Below are 14,952 nucleotides of genomic sequence, written 5' to 3' on the forward strand. Positions count from 1 at the left end.
CCCGCCTACTGGGCGGAGCCAGCAGGCAGGGATTTACCATCGTACCTCTAATATACGGGCAGTGCCGTAATACATACAATAGACCACTAGCGGTGGTTTACCTCATCAGGGAAAAGCAAGGGAGGGTGCTGGGGCTCTTGCGCAATTGGTCTTTTTTTTTTCCTTCAGGCCGATTCCTGGACGAAAGGCTCAGGAAGAAAGGCTGGGTTGGTCCAGCGGGAGTTCTGGAAGAGTAAGAGGCTACTTGGTTGAAACATCCGGAAGGGTCGCAGCAGGGTGGGACGTTGGAGAGGATGTTTCCTCTTGTGGGGGAATCTAGAACTGGGGGGGGGGGGGGGGGGGTCACCGTTTAAAAATAAGAGGTCGACCATATATAAGATGGAGGTGAGGGGAAACATTTTCTCTCAAAGGGTCACGGATCTTTGGAATTCTCTTCTTGAAAAAGATGTGGCAGAGTCTTTGAATATTGATTTAAGGCAGAGATGGAGCGATTCTGGAGAAGCATGGGGGCGATAGGTTAGGGGCTGGTTTAGCACAGGGCTAAATAGCTGTCTTTTAAAGCAGACCAAGGCAGGCCAGCAGCGCGGGTTGAATTCCCGTACCGGCCTCCCCGAACAGGCGCCGGAATGTGGCGACTAGGGGCTTTTCACAGTAACTTCATTTGAAGGCCTACTTGTGACAATAAGTGATTTTCATTTTGTTTTCATTTTATTAGGGGGGTAGGCGGGGATGCAGAGGTTTTTATCAGATCAGCCGTGACCTTATTGAATGGCGGGACAGGGCTTGAGGGGCCGAATGGCCCACTCTTTCTCCTTGTTTGCATGTTGATTGCTTTTAAATAATATTGCTGGATTAATACTGCTGGTTAAACCGAGCACAATTCTTGTCCACCATTTGTATTATACAACAAACTCTGACCTGTCAGCTATCTCCTACGCAACGCACTGCAGACTGCCCGACGTCCAGCCAGAACATTCAGAAGGGATAATGGTCTTACCAAAGCACTACGTGACCCATTGAATCTCCTCCTCGCCACCCCCCCAACCTCCACCCTCTCCCTCCCTCCGCCGCCCTGCTCCAATCCTATATGTGGTAAAACCACTGTATTGCATTGTATGGCATTGTGTTGTGTTGTACATGCCTGGGCTTGTCCAGGCTGGCTCCGCCTGTGGCTCCTCCCCTCGGGCTTATGTATAAAGGTGGCAAGTCTCCGCCTCCGACCCAGTTCGGGTCCAGAGGCAGGAGGCTAGCTGTTTAGTGTATTAAAGCCTCAGTTACGTTCGTCACTCGTCGTGTGTTTATTGATGGCATATCACTATAAAAGACCAATTCCCCGAGTGGTTCACCCTGTAGCCTGGGCTACAACTATCAGAAGTGGTGGCAGGGGTGTGTACTGCCTTGGGAGAGATGGGAGGAATGGCCTCACTCTGCATTTGCTAGCTCGGGGAAAGCTGTCAGTACAACGTGTGGTATGGGCCAGCGCGGTGAGTGGGCAGCACGGTGGCGCAGTGGGTTAGCCCTGCTGCCTCACGGCGCCGAGGTCCCAGGTTCGATCCCGGCTCTGGGTCACTCTCCGTGTGGAGTTTGCGCATTCTCCCCGTGTTTGCGTGGGTTTCACCCCCACAACCAAAAGATGTGCAGGGTAGGTGGATTGGCCACGCTAAATTGCCCCTTAATTGGAAAAAATTAATTTAAAAAAAAACAAGTACAACATGTGGTAAAAAGTTGCTCTTTCGGAGGGTCGGGGCATACCCTCCTGCCATCTGATGCCGAAGGAACGTGGTATATGCCCAAAAGTTGTCAATGGAAAAGGAAAGAGCGCATTTGTCTGCTACAGGGAAAAAACAATAAATTAATGGTCCTACTTTAATAGCTCAGGGAGGCTGGACCAGCCAGCTGTCCTGACCAACATATTTTCCATTAATATTGAATCCCACAGAAAAACTATCAAGCAGCACTGCCAACAGTGATAAACAGCAACTTCTGTTGTGTCTAGCCAAACCACAATGTTAACCCGAAGACAGGCACTAACTCACAACTGCTTTTAACCCAGAAGCCCGCTTGACAACAGCAAGAACTTGCGTTTAACATAAAAGTATCCCAAGACAGTTTGTCCAACAGGATTTGACTTCGAGCCACGGAAGGGTACACAATGACAGGTGACCAAAATGGTGGTCAAAGGGTTAGACTGTAAAGAGCATGTTAAAAAGGCGAGAGAGAGAGAGAGCGGGAGAGGGGTAAGGAGCGGCAGAAAGGTGAAGGGAGGACATTCTAGAGCTTGGCGTCTCGGCAGCCGATGGCACTGCCGTCAATGGCGGAGCGATTGGTGGAAGTCGAGGTCGCGCAGAGAGACCAGAACCACCGAGATGGAGGATTGTGGGGCTGGAGGAGGTTACAGAGATGGGGGGGCTGGGGGGCTTGGGAAACAAGGATGAGCGTTTGAATGTGGCGCTGGGCCAGGGGCCAACGTGGGTCAGCGAGCACCGCGACGACAGGGGAAACGGAACAACGAAACGTGCCAGGATTCACTAGACTTTGTACAAAATGGATCCTGGGCGTAATTCTCCGGTATCGGCGCCAGAAACGGCGCAAATCAGTCGGGCATCGCGCCGTCCCAAAGGTGCGGAATCCTCTGCATCTTGGGGGGCCGAGCCCTAACCTTGAGGGGCTAGGCCCGCGCCAGACTGATTTCCGGCCCGCCAGCTGGCGGAATGGCCCACCAGCTGGTGTGGAAATGACATCTCGGGAGCGTCAGCGGCCCGCTCACGGCCATCCCCGCGCATGCGCTGTTGGAGGGAGTCTCTTCCGCCTCCGCCATGGTGGAGACCGTGGCGAAGGCGGAAGGAAAATAGTGCCCCCACGGCACAGGCCCGCCCTGAAAATCGGTGGGCCCCGATTGCGGGCCAGGCCACTGTGGGGGCACCCCCCCCCCAGGGGCCAGATCGCCCCGCGCCCCCACCCCCCCCCACAGGACCCCGGAGGCCCGCCCGCACCGCCTTGTCCCGCCGGTAAGGTAGGTGGTTTAATCCACGCCGGCGGGACAGACATTCTAGCAGCGGGGACTTCGGCCCATCCGGGCCGGAGAATCGCGGGGGGGGGGGCCGCCAACCGGCGCGGCGCGATTCACCGCCCCCGCCGAATCTCCGGTGCCAGAGAATTCGGCAACCGGCAGGGGCGGGATTCACGCCAGCCCCCGGCGATTCTCTGACCGGCGGGGGGGGGGGGGGGGTCGGAGAATCTTGCCCCCTGCCTCTGGGGCGTCTTCAAATGGGCGCAACAATCTGGTCTTGAGGAAGAGAACAGTTTCATGTGAAGCCTTGACACCTCAATCTACCAGCCTCAGCAGAGGTGCGTTTGGTAAAGCCTGGGCCCTATCGGACAACTCCCAGCTCCCCAGTCTTGGTTGCCACTTTGGTGGCACCTTGGCTAGCACGGCTCGGTTGCGCCATGCTGTGCTGCGGGTATACAGAGTATAGGACAGGTGCGTTCTACTGGCACCACATGTTTGACTTCACTGCGGACCTACTCTTCGTCAATCTACTCACACTGTAAGGTAGGAATGCACAATATTCCAGGTCACAAACCTCCACCCAAAATGCCTCTGTTTTCCGCCTGGATTTTCCCCTTTCTCCGAAGCTTTACATTCCCCCCCCTTTTCGTCTTGCTGTTTAGCTCAGTAGGCCGGTTTTAGCTCAGTTGGCTGGACAGCTGGTTCGCGATGCGGAGCGAGGCCAACAAGCGGTGGGTTCAATCCCCGTACCGGCTGAGGTTATCCACAAAGGCCCCACCTTCTCCCCCTCATCCCTCACCTGAGGTGTGGTGGTGCTCAGAATTTCATTCCCTCCTGCCCATCTGACGTCGAAGGAACGTATCTCCATGGTATATGCCCAATGGATATTTATTTGGAGGCGAGCACAATGTTAAACTGTGGCATAAGCCAGGGCAGGACTCAATTTTCTTCACACCCAATGTCCATGTCTGTGCTCACATATCCACACAGCGGATAACTCCACTTAACTCAGCTGCCTTCCCCCTCCCCCACCGTCCTCCTATCCCTGTTACCCCCAATGCTAACGGCAGCTGTTCATTAGCCTCACAGAATCCCGACAGGGTCCCGAAGGGGACCGTTTCGGCCCATCAAGTCTGCCACGACCCTCCGAAAGAGCAGCGTACCTATAGGCCCACTCCCCTACCCTATCCCCGCAACCCCACCTAACCCACACACTAAGGGGCAATTTAGCACGGCCGATCCACCTAACCTGCCACATCTTTTGGGATTGGGGAGGAAACCGGAGCACCCGGAGGTGACCCACGCAGACACGGGGAGAACGTGCAAACTCCACACAGCCAGTCACCCGAGGCCGGGATCGAACCCGGGTCCCTGGCGCGGTAAGGCAGCAGTGCTAACCACTATGTGTGGTGCCTAATCATGATTTGGCTGGCAATAAATTGCTGGGGGCAGAATAGAGCGTTAAACATATTCGATAACTCGACTGGACTCCATTTCCCAATATATAGTACCTCACATCGCAGCCTTGTGTGTGAGTGATCTACGCGCTGCTTTATTGAGCACAAGAGCTCCTATTTGTTTTAATGGTGTGCAAATATTAGAGTTTATACAAAGAGAAAATGCTGGAAATGGGAAAATAACACGGAAAATGCTGGGGATTCACAGCAGGTCAGACTGAGGGCAGAGAAACACAGTCTGTGACCTCAATGGTTTATCCTTGCTTTGTGATTGTATGATGATAATTTGTTCGGATTGTCCCTCAGCAACCACCATCATCGCTTCCCCAAAGGGCAACCTAAGATGGGGTCCGTGCTCTTGCCTTAACTCTCATAGCATTTACCGTCAACATCCACTCCCTCCACCACCGAGGCACAATGGCAGCCGTGTGTACCATCTGCAAGATGCACTGCAGCCATTCACCAAAGTTCCTTAGGCAGCACTTCTAAACCCACCACCACCATCCCGAAGGACAAGGGCAGCAGATACCCGGGAACCCCACCGCCTGGAGGTTCCCCTCCAAGCCGTGTGCCATCCCGACTTGTAAACATATCAGCGCTCCTTCGCTGTCACCGAATCAACTCCCTCCCTAACAGCAATGTGGGTGTACCTACACCACGGGGGACTGCAGCGGTTCAAGGCAGCTCACCACCACCTTCTCAAGGGGCAATTAGGGATGGGCAATAAATGCTGGGGCCTCGCCAGCGACGCCCAACCATGAAAGAATTAAAGGGGGGGGAAAAAACAGATTTAATGAGCAAACTTCAACTACTCGGGATTGAGCAAAAACATCTGCAGAAATCAATTGGACTGCGGGGGGGGGGGGGGGGGGGGGGGGGAATGGTTAACAGCCCTGCCTGCTCGGTCTATTGAATGATCACAAGTTCCTCTTACCCGCGTCGGAGGGTCTTGAAGGTCGATGCTGAGCTCTCGTCCTCCCCTTGTACTGGGCTTCCATCTGTGTGGATAGAAAAGTTACTGAGTGTGAGTCACCCTCACATGACCTGTCTCTTCTGTTTATTACACATCCAGGTCAGGCCTCTGTTATGGCGGATAGATCCACCCCCCCCCCACAGTGTCTTCCTAAGCACCATTTTCCCCACCTCTTTCATTTTGCAGTAGCACTGTTCCGGCAACATTAACACTGTTAAGCACAGTGTCACTGTAACATTTCAGAGTGCATACGAACTAGGAGCAGGGAGAGGCCACTCTGCCCCTCGAGCCCTGCTCCGCCATTCACCAAGATCGTGGCTGATCGGATTGTAACCTCAACGCCACATTCCTGCCGACCCACCCCCCTCGTTTGTCAAGAACCGATCCAGCTCAGCCTTAAAAAATATTCACAGATTCAGCTTCCACTGCCTTGAGAGGAAGAGAGTTCCAGAGACTCGCAAACCTCTTGAGAGAAAAATTTCTCCTCGTCGCCATCTTAAATGGGCGACCCCTTATTTTTAAACAGTGACCCCCCTCATCCTAGGTTCTCCCACAAGAGGAAAACATCCTCCCCCCCCCCCCCCCCCCCCCCCTGTCAACACCCCCTCAGGATCTTAAAGGTTTCAATCAAGTCGCCTCACACTCTTCAAAATCTTTATTGGATACAAACCCAACCTCTCCAAACTTCCTCATGTGATCAAGTTAGAAAGAACTTGCATTCATAGAGCGCCATTCACCACCTTAAGACGCCCCAGAGCATTTTACAGCCAATGAAACACTTTTGGGAGTGCAGCCTCACTGTAGGGGAAGCCAATTTGTGCACAGCAAGCTCCCTCAAACAGCATCTAGGTCTCTAACGTCGATCGCATCAGGGAGAACTCCCCCGCTCTTCAAAACAGTGGATCTTTTATACCCACCCGGGACAGATGGGGCCTCGGCTTATTGTCACATCGAGAGACGCCCCCGCCGCCCCCCCCCCCGCCAGCGCTGCGCTCCCCCGGTACTGCAATGGAGTGTCAGCCTTGATCGGAGGTTTTCTGGCCCTGCCCACAGCAGCAGGACGGCAGACTTGACGGGCATCCAAAGCTCCGTAGCCTTCGGGCTGGAATTTCTGCGGAAAACCCTGGTCTTGGGTCCCTGGGGTGGAACTGAACCTGGCCACCGGAAGAAGGAGTGCGACCCAACAGAGCCACCGCCTGACACAATACAAAGAGACAAATAATGGAAGATGCACTTTCTAGCAGGGCATTGTCTAGGTCATGGGGTTGGTATGTGGGTTTGGGCACCCTACACACACCCAGAATAAGTTTATTTCACATGGTTGGATACAATCCTCCTTGTTTGACTCTGAGTCTTGACTTTATTAGGGCCTCCAAGAATCTTACTCCTCTAAAGAACACCCAGGTATTCACATGTGTCAACACTGCCCTCCAAACGCAAACAGTCATTCTCTTCAACTCCATATTTAAAAAAAATTATTTACAGGATGTGCCGTCACTGGGTAGGCCAGCATTTGTTGTCCATTCCTAATTGCCCTTGAACTGAGGGACTTGCTGGGCCATTTCACAGGGCAGTGAAAGAGTCAAACACATTACTGTGGGTCTGGAGTCACATATAGACATAGAATTCCTACAGTGCAGAAGGCCACCGGCCCATTGAGTCTGCACCGACCCTCTGAAAGAGCTAGGCCCGATCCCTGTAACCCCGCCTCACCTGCACACCTTTGGACATTTAAGGGTTGATTTTAGCTCAACCAATCCAGCTCACCGCACATCTTTGGACCGTGGGAGGAAACCGGTGCACCCGGAGGAAAGCCACGCAGACACGGGGAGAACGTGCAAACGCCGCACACAGACAGTCACCCAAGGCCGGAATTGAACCAGGTCCCTGGCGCAGTGAGGCAGCAGTGCTGACCACTGTAGACCAGACAGGGCAAGGACGGCAGACCTTTCTTCCCGAAAACAGACATTGGGGAACCAGATGGGTTTTTTAACGACATTCGGCAATGATTTCATGGTCATCATTAGGCTTTTAATTCCAGATTTTTATTTGAATTCAAATTGCACCATATGCCCATGGTGCGATTCGAAACCTGGGTCTTGAGAGCAGTAACCTGGGTTACTGGATTGCTAGCCCAGTGACAATACCACTATGCTACCACCACCCCCAGAATGGTAGGATTGACACTCTATGAGGAGACACACCTAGACGAGCAGCCAAGATGTAGAACATCACAAGAGCGTAGGAGTGGAAGGGCATTAAGATTTTTTTTAATTTAGAGTACCCAATTACCTTTTTCCAATTAAAGGGCAATTTAGCGTGGCCAATCCCCCTACCCTGCACATCTTTGGATTGTGGGGGTGAAACCCACACAGACACGGAGAGAATGTGCAAACGCCACACGGACAGCGACCCAGGGCGGGGATCGAACCCGGGACCACGGCGCCGTGAGGCAGCAGTGCTAACCACTGCACCACCCTGCTGCCTGGAGGGACGTTAAGATGGGCTGCTTTGGCCATATCAAGGTTTTGCAGGAGAAAACGGCTTGGGCTTGTGAAGTGCGGGGTAGTGAAGCATTCTTGTTCTGTGGTCATGGGAAAGTGGAGAGGGTTTGCTGCAACACCGCAAAAGGAAGGGGGAAAAATAATGAGTTGTAGTTGGAAGAAGTAAAATGATCTCTTCCAGTGATTATGTCATAGGATTATAAAACGGTTCTAACACAGAAGGATGCTATGAGGCCTGTGCCAGCTCTCTGTGAAAACCCGGCGATTTGCATTCCCCAGTAACCTCGCAATCTATTCCCATAGAATCCCAACAGTGCAGAAGGAGGCCATTCGGCCCATCGAGTCTGCACCAGCCCTCTGAAAGAGCACCCTATCTAGGCCCACTTCCCCACCCTATCCCCGTGGCGTGTTGGACTCCTTTGTACGAAGGTCTTTTTACGTTCACTCCTGGATATTGACTTATCTCCGATTTGAGGGACAGTGTATATTATAGTTCCACAATGAAAACAGCAGTGTACAACTATAGATCATGAAAATCCTGTCATATGATATCTTGTGATCAACATGCAGAGGACTGCGATTAAAGAAAACGATTGTCTCCACAATTAACGTATTCGCTGGCAGAAAACTACCTTACTGTATAAGACAACTTCTGTATTTTATGTATTGAAATGTTCTATTTAACACCAGGGCACCATCCCTCCATACCTACACCCTACTCCTCCCCTCTTTCTCTCCCCCTCCCCCCACCCCATCCCTCAGTCAGCTCCAATGGGCGTTTTCCTCTTAAATTCTCCCAAAGGCTCATCCGAAAGGTCAACCTTGTACTCTGGCCTCCGCGCGGGAGCTGGGCAATGGATCAAACCCACACTCAACAGACTTAATCGCATTGGGCAGCAAGGTAGCACAATGGTTAGCACAGTTGCTTCACAGCTCCAGGGTCCCAGGTTCGATTCCCGGCTTGGGTCACTGTCTGGGCGGAGTCTGCACGTTCTCCCCGTGTCTGCGTGGGTTTCCTCCGGGTGCTCCGGTTCCCTCCCACAAGCCCCGAAAGACGTACTTGTTAGGTGAATTGGACATTCTGAATTCTCCCTCTGTGTACCCGAACAAGCGCCAGAGTGTGGCGACTCGGGGATTCTCGCAGTTAGTTCATTGCAGTGTTAATGTAAGCCTACTTGTGACGATAAAGATTATTGTTAGTCCAGGCTCCTGCCGAGGGGGTGCCGCACTGTTGGGAGACATGGCTGCCTCCCTTACCTGCCGTCGAATCAAGATCTCACCCTCGAGGACAGGTAAAAGAACCCACGGCGGTACCCAGGGGACAACTGCGCTGGTTAGCCTTTACCCCCCACCCCGGCGTCAACTGCTGAGGTGGATTTTCCGATTGTTTATTTCGCTGCTGCTGGTGGGATCTTGCTATTCCCCCGCCCAAACCTTGAGAGCTCGGGTGCCGCCAGTTTAAGCCCTCTTGAGCTTTGTTCTCGTGATTGGGAGATACGATCCGCTCCCTTTGACTGGGTTACAGCCTTTGGATCCTCTTAGGCCACACTGAAATACTCTCTGAATGACTCCATTTTACCCAATGCCACCTCTTGAAGAGTTGGGTCTGAGATCCCTCAGCTCTGTCTCTGTACCACTTCCACCAAAAGATCATAGAATCATAGAATTTACAGTGCAGAAGGAGGTCATTCGGCCCATCGAGTCTGCACCGGCCCTTACAAAGAGCACCCTATTGAAGCCCATGTATCTACCCTATCCCCGTAACCCAGTAACCCCCACTTAACATTTTTCAGACACTAAGGGCAATTTATCATGGCCAATCCACCTAACCCGCACATCTTTGGACTGTGGGAGGAAACCGGAGCACCCGGAGGAAACCCACGCAGACACGGGGAGAACGTGCAGACTCCGCACAGACAGTGACCCAGGCCGGGAATCGAACCTGGGACCCTGGAGCTGTGAAGCAACTGTGCTAACCACTATGCTACCGTGCTGCCCACGATACATGGACACAAGATCCGAGGGGATGCAAGGCTCTTAGCGCCGACGGAAGACTTTGTGACCAACAGGGCTGCATTTGGAAAGTTTTATTTCAGAATTGTTACCGGGGGAAAGACTCGAAGCGAACAATGAAACGCCAATTAGGATCATTCGGAGCTGATATTTCGTTACTAGTTCCGCTGAAGACTTTAACCAGCATTGCCAGATCACTACTGCTCGAGACAATCGGGGTTAGTTTCAAACCTCTGAAGCATAATCAGCGGCGTACGGTTTTCTTTGTCTTCAAACGCACTTTTGGAGCAGGGGTGGTGGGGGGTGGGGGGGGGGGGGGGGGGGGGGATGTGAAAGATCCCAGGTTACTGTCACAAAGCAGAACAGGGAGGTTCTTCCTAGCCTCCTGGTCAATAATGTTCAATCAACACCACGAAAGAGCAGGTTTACCTGACCGTTAGCTTATCACTGGTCGTGAGATCTTACTGCGCGCAAGTTGGTTGCTGCATTTTCGACATTCTGACAGCGACTTACAAAGATATTTCATTGGCTGAAAAGCACTTTGGAGCTTCGGTGGTCATGGAAAAGGCTATACAAGAGCAAGTCTTTCCTTCTCTAGTTTAAAGAAAACCTGGACTAAGTCCATTCATTTCCCTACAGTATGGAGCTCATGGTGTAGTTCTCGGAGCGCTGATAACGTGTGGGCCACGCCGGGACCCGACACCAAAAACAGGTTTGGAAGCGACTGACAGTTGCGGCGATGATTAAGACCTCAAGATGGGGAATGAGGGGGCGGCAAGGTAGCCAGCACTGCCGCCTCACAGCAGCAGGGACCCGGGTTCGATTCCCACCTCGGCTGACTGTGTGGAGTTTGCACCTCCTCCCCCGTGTGTGCGTGGGTTTCCACCGGGTGCTCCAGTTTCCTCCCACAGTCCAAAGATGTGCAGGTTAGGTGGATTGGCCATGCAAGGTAGGATTACTGGAATAGAGCGGGAGCCTTCGGAGGGTCGGTGGTGACTCGATGGGCCCAATGGCCTCCTTCTGCACTGTAGCGATTCCATGACAGGGTTAGGAGTCTCTGGGAATCCCACACCTCAAGAGCGCTGAGAATGCTCAGTGAGTGAGTTTATTCAAGATTGAGATCGATAAGTTTTGGGGGAATGAAGGGGTGGAGGGGGGGGGCAAAATGGTGGAAATCGAGATTGAAGATCAGCCATGATCTCATTGAATGGTGGAGCAAACCCGAGGCGCCGAATGGCATGCTCCCGCTCTTATATTAGATTTTGTAACTCCCCGGCACCGGACGTCTATTTGGAACGTTATTTTATGAAGGTTTGCCGTTAACAACATTCAATAACAATAGGTCTTGAAGTAGAGGACTCTCAAAAAGAGGTGCATGTTGGGGGATTTATTTCCTAGTTACCACAGCAGCTACATGGAGGCCTACAGTTATGGTTTATGTGGTGTAGACAACCACAATACACATTGGCCAGAAATATCTCCACACACAACATATAGTCTGCCCTCCAGTCACACTTGCCCATCGCAAAGTAGGGTCAGCAGCCCCCTGGGACACATGGAATCGTGGGAAGCTTTGGCAGGCAGGAATATAGGACAGCCACCCTACAGCCAGAGACTCCAAGGCCTTCTTTGAGGGGCAGATGTAATAGATAGCTCCAGAAGTATTAGGATCCCTGATGGGCTAATGAATACAGGCATCGCAGGTGGTTTTACTGCTAAATTTCACTCAAACCAGAACAAAGACTTGCGTTTCTCGAATGACTTTTACAACCTCAGACATCTTAAAGTCCTTCACAGGCAACATAATTCTTCTCAGAATTCCGACGCCATTGTCATGTAGAGATGCCGGCAGCTAACTGGCGCACAGCAAGCTCCCACAAGCAGCGTTAACAACCAGATGAATCGATTTCTATGCTGGTCATGGTTCAGGAGGCCATTTTGCCCACCAGGCCCGTTCTTATTTTTTGGTGGGGCAATCTAATTAGTCCCTCTCCCCTGCTCTTTCTCCGCATCAATGCAAATGTGTCTCATAAAGTCACAGACAGGTCCAGGGCACAGAAAAGCCTTCGGCCCATCAGCTTCCATTAATTATCCAGTTCCCCATTTTGAAAGTCACCATTGGATCTGCTCCCTCCGCCCTTTCAGGCAGCACCTTCCAGATCGCAGCACCTCACGGCAATCCATAGAATCCCGACAGTGAAGAAGGAGGCCATTCGGCCCTCCGAGAGAGCACCCTACCTCTGCCCACTCCTGCCCTCCTATCCCGTAGCCCCACCTAACCTGCACACCTTTGGACTGTGGGAGGGAGAAAAAAAACCGGAGCACCCGGAGGAAACCCACGCAGACACGGGGGAGAACGTGCAGACTCAAGACAGTCACCCAAGGCTGGAATCGAACTCGGGTCCTAGGCGCTGTGAGGCAGCAGTGCTAACCACTGCGCCACGTTTGCCTTCATCTAGCCCCCGGTTCAGTTCACCGCTTAGTCCAGGCCTGTCACTCACCCTTCTGCCACTGAGGGAGGGGGGCGGGCAAGTACCATTCGCAGATTTTATTCCTATTAACTTCCCAAAAGAACTGGGGGTCAGTCAGGGCAAAATTTGGGGGGGGGGGTTCCAGTTGGTCTTGGGTTGGGGTAGGGATATGCTCAACAGGAAAGTCAATGGTCTCCGTGACAACCTGCTGGAAATAATAAGTGTTTGGGGTCGGTAAATCGGGCATGACCATGACACGCTCCTCCTTCTCCTCCCCCCCCATCCCGGAGAGTCTGTTGACCCACCGGCGGCTCATTGGGTAACATGAAACCTGACCCATCTGGCGAGGAGCGGTCAACTGGAGAGAAAAAGGTGGAGGGTGGGGGGGAGAAGCTCCTTTGAGATCGGCCACCTTCCAGACATTAAAGCAGCAGTCGCCTCATGTCGAAAGAAGTCAGGATGGATAAAACTGTGAATCGCGGGCGCCACATGGCCGCACAGCTGATTCATTCGATGAAATTTGACCGCATCCACTTAACATCTGCACTTTTCTTCAAATGAAAAATAGGCCGTTGAAATAAACCCAACCTTTTGAGGTGCCCTCACCATTTTCGCAATGCTTACCCCAACCATCGGAAGTGGAGGAGATTCAATGTTTAATTTAATTATGCGCCAGCCACTGATGTGCCACAAGCAGCAGAAAGTGGGCAGGGAAGTCATCATTATGTGGTTAACCTATGTTTGGAAGGGCTGGTAGGAAACCCAGCATTAAGGCCCCTTCCATACAACTTTTGTCCCAACTTGCCTACATTCATTCTCCCGGGGGTGTTGAATGTCACTCGAAGGTGGGCCTGAACATGGCAGGGATCCAACAACTTCAGATATTCTTCAGAGGCTGGACAATTTGCACGTGATAGGTTTGTGAAGCGCCAGATCGTGGCTCATCACTCTTGCCCTGGGCGTGCAACGTTCGGGGTCCAGGTCCCGCTCTCGGGCTGAACTGTTCCGGTCCTTCCCACTGACGGGGTCTTCGGTCCAGGCAAAGGTGAGCAAGGGGGCTTTAGCACCCAGATCCAGGCTGACACTCTAGTGCATGACTGAGGGGGAGTTGCTGCGCTGTTGGACAACGACGTGTGAATCCTCTTGGGAGAGGACGTCAAGTGCTCCCTTACCACTCTACTGCACAAGGACGGGAATTCTCTCTCAGGTGTCCTGGAGAGTGTTGGCATCCCAAGAACGGATGATCAGATCAACCATGCTTTTTGTGGGGTCTTGCTGTGCGCAAATAGGTTGCCGCACTGCGAATGGTGCAACCATGACGACACTTCAAAAAAGTTCTTTGGGGATGCCCTGTGATGATGGAAGGCGATACATAAATGCGAGTCTTTCTTGTTAAAATCTTTCAGTGGCTCTGGATGGGCTAGGGAAAGGAAGATCCATTGGGATACGTATGTGCTTAGACACGAGAGAGGGAAGGGGGTACGAGCGGGAGCGAATCCTGGTCAGCCAAGTGATGGAAAGAAGGTTGGGAGATTGAGCCATCTCTACCCAAAGGGGAATTCATATTCCACGGAGCCCACGGGAAGATGTATTGACAATCCTGCGTCCTTTATGGCCACCATAACATCCGGGGTGAGATTTTGTGTTCCCCTCCTCCCCCACATGTTTCCAGCAGCAGACGCGGTTCGCCATTGGCTGTCGGCTCGGATTTTCCCGTCCGACGATGTCTGCGCCGTTTGGCGTGGTTCGCACCCTCCACTGCTGGGGGGGGGGGGGGGGGGGGGGGGGGGGGGGAGGGGGGACATGCCATCGGGGAGGGGGTGGGTGGGGGGGGGGGGGGGGGGGGGAGCGGGACTCCAACAGCGGCAACGGAAAATCCCAACCGGATGGAAGGGCCGGAATTTCAGCCTGCAGACTCCCCGGGCGAAGAGAGAATTCCACCGCCACCGCCGGGTCACAAGATTATGAAAGGAGAAAATGGATTTCGCCGAAATGTTTGCTGACTTTGCCAAAGGGGTTCAGCTCAAGGGTGCGAGCTGCGATTGATTTGTTAGGTCATATTCAAAGTGCAGTTGAGAAATAATTTGCGTCGCAACAGAGACAGGTGGTATAAATGGGTTAAAGAGATATATATATATCCCCAGGAGATGTGATTAATCAGTATGATGAGAAGATTGGGGGGGGGGGTCATTGACCTCAGAAAAGGTACATTGGCTGTTCAAAAAAGGAGAAAATATAAAAGTTTGGCAAAATGTTTTTACCACAAGGACGCCTCCTTTAAGCTTCTCGCTGTCAGAGTTTCCCTTCAAAAGGGAGTGCGCATTGCCAACCATTTTCTAGGTTGACACGACGACGGGAATCGCAGCTACGAATTTTCCATAGGGTTAGAGGAATCATCCATGTTATAACCGGAATGCTTAGTGGAGCTGCAAAATTATACCCCTCACTCCTGATCCGTAGATCGTCCTAAATTCCTGATCCAGGAAAATAAATTTGTGGCCAATAAAACGGAGGAGGATTTAAC

The 14,952-nt window shown here is 52.4% G+C and overlaps 1 long non-coding RNA gene across 1 annotated transcript in view; it reads right to left on the bottom strand.

Annotated features, from left to right (window-relative positions):
* The window catches only part of LOC140403276 (uncharacterized), an 85,321-nt gene that overhangs the window by 22,477 nt on the left and 47,892 nt on the right, over positions 1–14,952 (bottom strand). The window contains exon 2 of the long non-coding RNA XR_011938272.1: positions 5,402–5,465. This is a non-coding gene — a long non-coding RNA (uncharacterized lncRNA). The remainder of the gene's footprint in view (positions 1–5,401; positions 5,466–14,952) is intronic.

The sequence above is a fragment of the Scyliorhinus torazame genome, chromosome 27, assembly GCF_047496885.1.
Source record: "Scyliorhinus torazame isolate Kashiwa2021f chromosome 27, sScyTor2.1, whole genome shotgun sequence".
Taxonomy (NCBI): domain Eukaryota; kingdom Metazoa; phylum Chordata; class Chondrichthyes; order Carcharhiniformes; family Scyliorhinidae; genus Scyliorhinus; species Scyliorhinus torazame.